Here is a 9,961-nt window from a genome sequence, read left to right as displayed (position 1 = left end):
CAGCCTCCCAGGTGATGAATTGGGAAATAAACAACTGGCAGAGATTCAAATCATTCCTCAGCCTTCTGTCCTGTTGCTCACAAATGTCGTTATGAAGTGTGGATATCCCAAGTATGACGCTCATAAGCTGTCCACAGTTTCTTCCTCTGTGAAATGGAGCGTTACCCATGAAACGATACAAAGTAGCCTCTGGCCCTCTTTTAAACTTGAAGCTCACTTCTTCCAGGAAGCCCTCCTAGAATGATGAGGTCCCAGGAAATAGCGTTTATATGTACTCAGATTCACAGATGTACATTTCAGCTCTCATTTGCTCATGCGTTGCTTGAGACGTGTTTTTATATTCTTTTCTCTTAGCTCTGTTTCACAAATTAGGGATAAGATCTCAGGGAGGACCTAGTCCTTTAACATTTTAACTCTCCCCCTCTTTTGTGCCTTCTCTAGCATCACATAATTTGAAGCTCTGCATCGTGGCATGCTGTACGTATTGTAGAAACTTCCCTACGGTGAAGACCAGCACTTGAGCTTTACCGTTTATAGAATCTAAGACACAATCAACTGGAAGACGAAGCACGATTTTAGGTGCCGCTGAGAAACAGTGCTGCCCGCTCACCTAGGTAACTAAATTGTTGGCTATGACCTGATTTCAGCAATGGTACGGTGTGCATCTTAGACTCAGTGAACTGTAGTGGTTGCCCCCTTATCTCTGACAAGTGGCTGAATGAGCCAGGAGCCTGCTGGGTTTTCAGGTCGCTGCCCTCTGGTTTGGAGTGAACCGTCCACATGGGTGGCTGACGAAGCAGCAGCCTTATGTGCACACTGCCTTGATGGGCCAAGGGCCCCCCCCTCCCCCCGCCGGACACGGGCACAGTTAGCAGATGGAGAAAGTAGCAGAGCTTGAGACATTCAAGAAAAAGCTCAGCTCTGATACCTAACGGGCAAGTGGAACCTGGGGAGGCAAGGGAACCCATCTGAGTGGGGAAAGTCTGGGCATATTCTGCTCCTGAGCTGTAGGCTCCTAGAGGGCCCATGATTGGAAGGGGAGGAGGTGAGGAAGGAATCTCCTCTAGAGATGAGAAGGAAGGCCAGGCTCTTCAGACGGAGGGATAGGATGGTGGGAGGCAGGGTCGAGAAGGAGGGTAGGAAGCATCATCCTTCCAAAGGCCTGGCCCCGGCTGAACCCCCAAAAAGCCAGGAAGGGGGTGGGAATGGGAACCCTTTTCCCAAGGGCGGGAAAAGCCCAGAACATTTGCTGTGGCATAGTTGTCTCTAAAAGGTGTGTTCCAAGTCCCCTGGGCTTGAGGAGATAATGGGATCCTAGAGCTAGGGACAACCTCAGCTGATCCTCTCTCGGTTCTTTGCCAAAGGAGGAGAATGTCTCAATTCTGTCAGCAATGTCTTAAAAATATATCCAGGGTCTGACCACTGTTAGCCTCCCCATGAACTCAGGTTTGGTTCCCTGTGACACAGACTCTGCGCTGGTGGGGTTTGCGAGCAGGACCTGGTGTACTGGGGAGGGCTCTCAGGCCCTATGCCAAGGGAAGGGAGAATGAAGCTGAGCTGCCATGCAGACCTCACCGACCCCTCAGGACCTCCAGAGAGGGGTGGCCCCTGGAGGTGTCCTGAATGCATCGACCAGTGTTTGCCTTCAAGATGGGTATAACCTTGCGCCCGGGGGCTCCCTTCGGCCAGGAGCAGCATTCCAGCACTCGGAGAATAACTGCCTCCCTCTACCACATCACCCCTGCCCCTCCTGGCCCAAGATCACGAGCCTGGCCCCCAATTAGCAGCCACACTCCCAGAAGCCCACGTCCACTGTGATCCAGGACCCTGCCCTCCGGGGCCATCAGCTTCTGTTTTGTTCAGCCAACACATAACCTACCTCTCTCTGCTCTTCCTCAAATGCGCCAGGGGCCCCTGCTCAGGCCTTTGCCCTTAGAATGCTGCACCCCTACATCCTGCATCCCCGTGGCTGGTTCTCTCACTCTCTCAGATCTGTTAAAAACTGTCCTCTTCATGAGGCCTTTCTGAGCGTCCCTACCTAAATGTCCCCCACCCACCTAACCCGCCGTCATGCGCAGAATTGTGTCACTCCAAATTCACATTCAGCATGTGACTGTGTTTGGAGACGGGCCCTTTAAAGAGGCGATTCAGCTAAAATGAGGTCACATGGGTGGGCCCTAATCCAATCTGTGTCTCTATAAAAAGAAGAGATTAGGACACGGACCCGCACAGAGGGAAGACCGAGTGAAGCCACAGGGAGAGGACGCAGACTTGCCAACACTGATCTCCGACTTTCGGCCTCAGGAACCTTGAGAAATAAACTTCTGTTGTTTAAGCCCACCGTCTGTGGAACTTTGTTCGAGTGGCCGAGCCAACGAATACACTCTCATGAGATAAGTCTTCTTCCCTGCTCAAATTTTCTCCTTAGCACGCGTCCCTCTCTAAGAAACCGTTTGTTTATTTACTTACTTGTGTCTGTCACCCTCCTCCCACTGTGTTATAAGCTCGCCGAGCAGGGATGCTTTCGTCCGATTTGTTCCAGGCATATCCCCGGTCCGAGAACGGTGCCTGATTCCTCGTGGGAGCCAGAGAAGCCAGTCCAGTGAAGAAATGAATCCTCTTAGTACCCTGTCGTCCTGTGAGGGCGGGGGATTCGCAGCTCTGTGGTCGTCCATTGCAGTGATTCTTACCCCGGCTGATGAATTTAGTGAACAGATATTTTCTGAGCACCTACTGTGCGCCAAGGATTGTTCTAGACACTGGGGAAACCGCCGCAGCACACAAAGCAAAGTCCCTGTCACAGAGGGGACATCAGACAAACAAAATGCATAACACGCTAGGTGGTGATAGTGCTGCAGAGGACAGGAGTGTGCTGGGGGGGCAGTTTTAAACGGGGGTCAGGGGGGGCCTCGTTGAGAAGTGACGTCAGAGTTAGGGACTGACGTCATCGAGGGAATGAGCCCCGCGGGTGTCTCAGGAAGGGCATTTCTGGTGCCAGGAACAGCCAGTGCAAACCCCTGAGGAGGGAGTGCCTGGACGGGGGAGGGGGAGGGGACGTGGGCCCCGGTGACCCTGACTTTCGCTCTGAGAGGTGGGAGCAGAGCAGCGACATGCTCAGGTACGGTTTTCATCAGACCATCCCAGGGTCTGGGATGTTGAAACCTGAGTGCAGGGCAGAGGGAGGGAGAGCAGGGAGCAGAGAGGGAGGCCACTGCTGGTGGTGCCCAGAGGAGGGTGGGAGCAGGGTGGAGAGAAACGGTCCTATCCTGCGTAGGCTTTTGAAGGGTGAGCCAATGGGTTTTGGTGTTAGAGCAGATAAGAATATGCGGGAAAAGACAGGAGTTTGGACAACCCCACGCTTTTGGCCAGAGCAAGATGGCATTGCCGTCAGATGGGGACAGCGGAGGGAGGTGGCTGGGCCATGTGACTTTGGGATGGCCTATTGCAAGTGCAGGTGGAGGTGTCGCATGGGCGCTAGGTCACGCAAGCCTGTTGTTCGTGGGCGCGGGCTGGGCGGGGATGTAAATATGGAGGCTATGGGCATCCCGATGGCATTTAAAGCCTGGGGCCTGGATGAGTCCGCCAGAGGCTGGGAGCTGGCCTGTGCCACTGAGTGGGGGGACGCCCGTGAGGTGGGAGGACAGCCGGCAGTGATAGGGTCCTGGAGTCCAAGGGAAGGAAGCGTCTCAAAGAGCAGATGGCAGAGGCTGCAACGGGTCCGGCAGGACGAAGACTGGTCCTTGGGGTCCAGCCAGGTGCAGGTCACTGCCGCCCCGATGGAAGCACTTGCAGAAGATGGGTGGGGATCCAGTGGTTCTTCTTTACATCTCGATTCTTCCTGCTTTACCCTCTGTGTGCCTGAGGATCGAGTTATCGACTTTAGAGGATTAAAAGCACACAGGCAACTTGGGGAGGCAGTGACTCTGAACCCCCTTAGCTTCCCCGGCGAAACCCTCCAGGCTCCTGTGACCGCTCCCCATACCTCCTGGTCTCCATCACTCTCGTCACACTCATTGCTTTCTTGGGCTGGCTTCCAGGTTCCCCACTGCTGAAAGCCTGGTGAACACTCCAGACACACTTCTCTGGCGAGGCTCTGGTTGGCATGGAGCATAATTAAGGGGATGACGGGACTCTGCTGAGTGTGGTCCCTGTGGCGTCATCCGCAGGTTGCTTTGCCCTCTGTATTACCTGTAGCCCAGGGGGTGGAGAGGTGGAAGATATAGAAGCTTGAGCAGATTCTGTCTCGTGGGTGTGGTGTGTGCTTCCCATCAGGAAGCATCCGTCTGGTTGCTCCTCTTGGTGACGTAGCGACCCCTGGCCCTCCATGCTGTAATCCTTGCCAACAGTTACGTTCTCTTCTCTCACTCCTTCTTCATTTGTAGCCAAAATTCTTCTAGAAACAGAAAATTCCCATCGACTCTATGTCACCCAGTGGGCACACAAACAAAACAGGCAGAATAGGATTCTTTTCCTTTATTTACTAGCGTTCAAATAATGACCGCAAATTGGTCCATTAACATCCTCCAATGGTGACCAATGAGTTTGTCTTCCCAAGTTCGTCGTTCCCGTCCATTGTGGTTTTATCCTTAGTGATGCTCAGAAAGTTCCCTCCTAGGCCAGCTTTCTTTCTTGAGCCTTCACCCTTCCCAGAGCTCTGACCCCACGATTTCCCCGCCACGTCTCCCTGCCCTTTCCCTTGCTAGCAGTTCACTCTCTGAATCCTTCACGCATCTGGGCTTGACTTGGCTGCCTTCACAGACAAAATCACGTAGGAGTCCAAGGCAAGAACAATGCAGCCCAACGGCCTGGGTATGAAGCCTGGATCTACCCTTTCTCCCCGCTGGGCAATCTTGAGCAATTTACTTCCCTTCCTGGTGCCTCAGATGCCTCATCTTTTGTAAGGACTTACGAGAAGGAAGATGCACGGAAGGTTTGGGACAGTGCTGGGCCGGAGCAGGCACTAGGGAGGTGCTAGCCATCAGTCCGCGCGTCCCCCACTATCCCACTGGCTCCGCAAAGCTAGGGTGTGTCTGTACAGTTACTATTGGACACCCGGCACCTGGTGTTCAAGGAGTCCTTGCTGAGTGAAGAATGAGGGCGTAGGAACAGCTGCTTGGAGCTGGCTGGGAAACTGAGCCTCTTAAGTAGACACGGGGCTGCTGTGGCAGCTCAGATGATACATGCCTTTGTCTTTCATTCCCGGAGTCCAGAATCGAAATACCGATGCACAAGGTACTGATAACACGGGAGAAACATTGAGTAGTTACAGGGATCGGGGCAGTAGGAGGGTGGTTCTGTATTCACTGTCGTAGGCAGCCCACAGCCCAGGAAAACTGGGCTGCCCATCTGCTTGAGCTGACATTTACCGGCTGCGAGGAAATGAAGTGAGTTCCTGTCTCGCTCTCTGCCGGCACTCAGGGCAGAAACAGCTGTGCGTCCGGGCCGCTGCCCCCACCCCCCGGGCTCTCCTGTCCTGTGGCTCAGCTCCCTGGAGAGCTGGCCTGGCTCCAAAGCAGAGGGTTGGGTGTCAGGCAGCCTTCAGAGGAGGGTGGTTGGAGGCTCATTATTATTGTTGTGAAGAAGGAATATATGCCACTGTATCTATCTATCTACACTCACCTGCACACACAGGGCTGCACTTAGCCCTGAGGTCCAGGGAGCTGGGTACAGGCTTGTTTGCTTTTTCTCATAGCTCACCTCAAGCAGCGTGGCCTCTCGGAGCCCCAGAGCCGGCCCAGACACAGTTCAACCTCCCCCAGCAGAGCGAGCCCGGCCGCTGGCTCCCGCATGGACAGCTGTGAGCTCTGCAAATCCAGATGCCCCAGTGATTCTGACGCTCTCCCACGTTGTTTGTGCGGCACCTGCCCTCTCTGCCCCCAGGTCCGGGGCGGCTTCCTTCCCTCCCTTCCTTCTCCTATAGAAGGTCAACAACACGGGCTGCTTCCATGGGTTGAAACAGAGACTGCTTGCGTGGGCACCTGGGGGCTTGGGGACCCGGGGAGCTTTCTTCCCTTCTGTGGCCACGGCCAAGCTCCGCACACAGGTATACCAGCTGCCAGTCGGGCCTGCATCCAGCATCACAGCTGGAAAAACCACCCACCCAAAGCACACCTGTCCCAGGTCGGGGTGTGGGGCCTTTCAGATGCCACAAACAGCTAGCGTCTGTCGGTTCCATTCCATACTCAGGGAGCACCTCCCCGCGGCAGGACGATGATCTGGACTGGATTCTGGCTGCTCAGTCACTGTCGGCTCAATGGTTCTGACAGCCAAGGTCTTTCTCCTGCACCCCTCCTATGCCTCCCACTAGAGCCAGGCAAACAGCTGGCCGGGGGAAGGGGGAGGAAGTGGGGAGGGCCACATTCCCACTCAGGAGGAGGCTCAGGCCTCTGGAATGTGCTCCCACCTCGGCGGATGGGCAGGCCTGTTTCCGTTCCATCCTTGACCCTCCTCCGAAATACCTCCTTTCTGAGTGGGTTCCAGGATCCATAGATAGAGAAAATGCCTGTATCATCGTCACTCCAGGGAGCAGGGGAAGAAGTTACGGGGGGGTAAGTTTTAGTTCAACGTTCAGAAGATTTTTCGAGCAATTCGGGTCAAAAAGGAAAAAGGCTGCCTGTGTACAAGTAAGTTCCCCATTTCTGGAGGAATGCACGTGGGAGGCTGGGTAATGACCCCTCCTGTGGGTGTGTGAGAAAGGAAACACTTCCTTGATGGGTGTATTTTTCTGCATGTTTGAAAACTTCCAAAATATTAATTTGTAATGGAGATAAAATGAAATAAAATTAAAAATTAAAAAATTTAAATTATATAAATGAAATATGCATCTACAACTATGCTATTTTTCTGTACGTTTAAAAATTATTGAAATAGAAATTCTTTTTTTTTTAGATTTATTTATTTATTTGAGAGAGAGAGACTGCGAGCAGGGGCAAGGGCAAAGGGAGAGAGGAAGATAAGCAGACCCCCTGATGAGTGGGGAACCCGACATGGGGCTCAGTCCCAGGACCCCGAGATCACGACCTGAGCTGAAACCAAAAGTCACGTCACTTAACCGACTGAGCCACCCAGGCATCCTGAAATAGAAATTCTTAAAACATTTGCTCTTAAATTTTGCTTCGTCATACAATTCGTTTTGAAAAGTACAGTGAAATTTCGGATCATTACATGGTCATTCCCTTTTGAATAAAATTAGTTATATCTTCCAGTAATAATATATTGTAGCCAGCGTGTCAGGGGTACTTTGGAAGGCTTTGGCTGGAAGCAACAGAAAACTCAACTCTAAAAGTCTTAGATGAACCAGGACTCTCAAGGTAGGTTATCTAGAGGCAGGATAGCTGCTCTCGGCTCTTTCTTTCTGTACCATAATTCTTAGGGGGGTAGGGAAGCTGAAAGGACTGCGTGTTAGGAAGGCTCCATCTCTGCTGTTTTCCCTTGAGGCCCTATTTATTCATGTTCTAGATATTTATTTTAAAGATTTTATTTATTTATTTGAGAGAGAGAGAGAGCGTACAAGCAAGAGGAGTGGCAGAGGGAGAGGGAGAAGCAGGCTCCCCACGGAGCAGGGAGCCAGATGCGGGGCTCGATCCCAGGACCCCGAGATCATGACCTGAGCTAAAGGCAGAAGTTGAACTCACTGAGCCACCCAGGGGCCCCCTATATTTCTGACTGAAAACCAAAGAAGCTATGTTCCCACTCCAATGGGAAAGAAAGAGAATTAATCATTCTTTGAGTTTTTGTGCTAGGCTCCCAAAACCTGATCATATCTAAGAAGAGCTCGATCCCAAACATGTTCCAGGACATTAGCTTTGAACAAACCCCAGCCCACACTGGCATCAACACCCCCTACCTTCCGTGATTTATAAAATAACACCTATTACTCAGTCAGTCACCTTTGGTCAGACCCTATCCTGAATTCCTGAAGGAACATTTATCCTAGACTCCTTTTACAATATAAGTCCCTAGCCCCAAACGATGCAGAGACTTGTTTTCTTATCCCTTCCAAGTCTCCCAGACACTCCATCTGCTATTTTCTGTCACTTATGCTATTCAATAAACTCTGCTTTCACTTTCTCAGCTCACATTTGATTTCTATCCTGCACAAAGTCAAGGACCCTCTTCGCTGGTCCTGCTGGGCCCCTTCTGGGTCCTCAGACCCAACCTACTGCATCATTAGCATACTGGCCCGCTGTCCTCATGACCATGAAATGGCTGCTTCAGCTCCAGCCATCACACTGATATTCAAGGTAGAAAGAAGAGAGGAATCCAAGGCCTCTCTGTCTCTTTTGTAAGAAAAAGGCAAAAGGCTTTCTCCAGAAGCCCCCAACAAATTTCCACTTAAATCTCTGGCCAGAACTGTGTCACACGGCTGGCATTAGCTACAATGGGGACTTTTCCCATCTCTTTGGTTGAGATGGACAAGAGAGAAAAGGGAATGGGAATGAATGGGTTTGGGGTTGGCTGACCAGCAGTGTCTCTCATGTCTAGAACAGCGAGCATCTGATAATCAGTCTTGTTATTATTTTGGTATAAGACTTAGTGCTGCCTTAGAAACAGTTATGTTATTTTAATTTTTTCCATATGTCATTTCTTTCCTCCCAAGGCAATCACAAAGTAGAAAGGACAGGAATGACTTCTGATTTGCTACAAGACACTGAAGCCCTGATAGGACTTGCTATTAGACACCAGCTCTCCGGACTTCTCACCCTGTGCTTTTTTCTGTTGGCTACACTGCCTCTGATTTCATATTTTCTCTCTTGGAGAGAACTTGTTTTTCCACTGTGCTGCTGACGAATTGAGCAGGCCTAGTTTGCTGAGTAAGGCCCCGATCATGGGTCTTTCCAGCATCGCTCTAGAAACAGGAGGTCACCTTGTCACTGTACTTGCAGACGTGTCTCTACAGGGACCATGGAAGACAAAGCTCGCAACTGAATAAATACGACAGCCTTTCTCAGATCAACCTACGTGACTGTTTCAGCCACAAAACCGAACATGAATCAATGAGAACTAAGAAAGGATCTGTCGCAGCTTCGTGAGCAAGACAGAAAGTAAAAGGGAGCTGTGACCCAGGGTCAGCTGGCTCCTATCCCCTCTTAGGTCCTTATTTCTGGAGTTTCCCAAAGGATCCCTTGTTAAAGGAAGTATTTTGTTTGCTTCTCAATAAAGACAAGGCTTTTTCTTTTTTTTTTTTTTTAAAGATTTACATATATTTTTTTAAAGATTTATTTATTTATTTATTAGCGCGAGCGTGCACACTAGTGGGAGGAGCAGAGGGAGAGACAGAGAACCCTCAAGCAGACTCCCTGCTGAGTGCGGAGCCCGACGCAGGGCTCAATCCCAGGACCCTGAGAGCATGACCTGAGCCAAAACCAAGAGTCGGATGCTCAGCCGACTGTGCCCCCCAGGCGCCCCAAGACATGGCTTTTGACCTATAAAAATACCCCAGAGTTTGTGCTCCTAAGCATATTTATGTTAGCAATCAGTGGTGACCCCCCATCCGGCTCCCCTGTAGCCTCCCGGGCAGCAATGTATCTGAAGTCAGAGAGGGGTTTCCAAGCTCCACCTGCTTCCTGCCTTCCACCCAGGACACCCCCCCGGGCCTGCACGGATTTATTTAAACAATAATAGGGACGAGAGAGCCAGGGGTTTTCTCACTCTCTTTACTGCCCTCTCTTTCCCTTCTGTCTGCCACAACTTTCTCTCTTCTCTCCAAAACCCTTCCTACAAAAATCTCACATTCCACACACAGGGCCGCCAGCTCTGAAAAGAAACACACCTCCATAGCAGAAGGATTCTCTCCTTCCTCCTCCAGGCTCAGCTCCTTTCCCCTTCTCCCCTCCTTTGGCCGAAGGGGGAGAGCAGCTCTTCACTCTGCCATCCGTTACCACTTACCACAGAGGCTCTGGGCGTCCAGAGCCCCTGGTGCTTTCCACAGTGACCGCATGGACTGAAATACTGGGTCTTG

This window comes from Leptonychotes weddellii, chromosome 8 (assembly GCF_054177405.1).
Source record: "Leptonychotes weddellii isolate Sample4059 chromosome 8, ASM5417740v2, whole genome shotgun sequence".
Taxonomy (NCBI): domain Eukaryota; kingdom Metazoa; phylum Chordata; class Mammalia; order Carnivora; family Phocidae; genus Leptonychotes; species Leptonychotes weddellii.
This window is presented reverse-complemented; position numbering follows the sequence as displayed.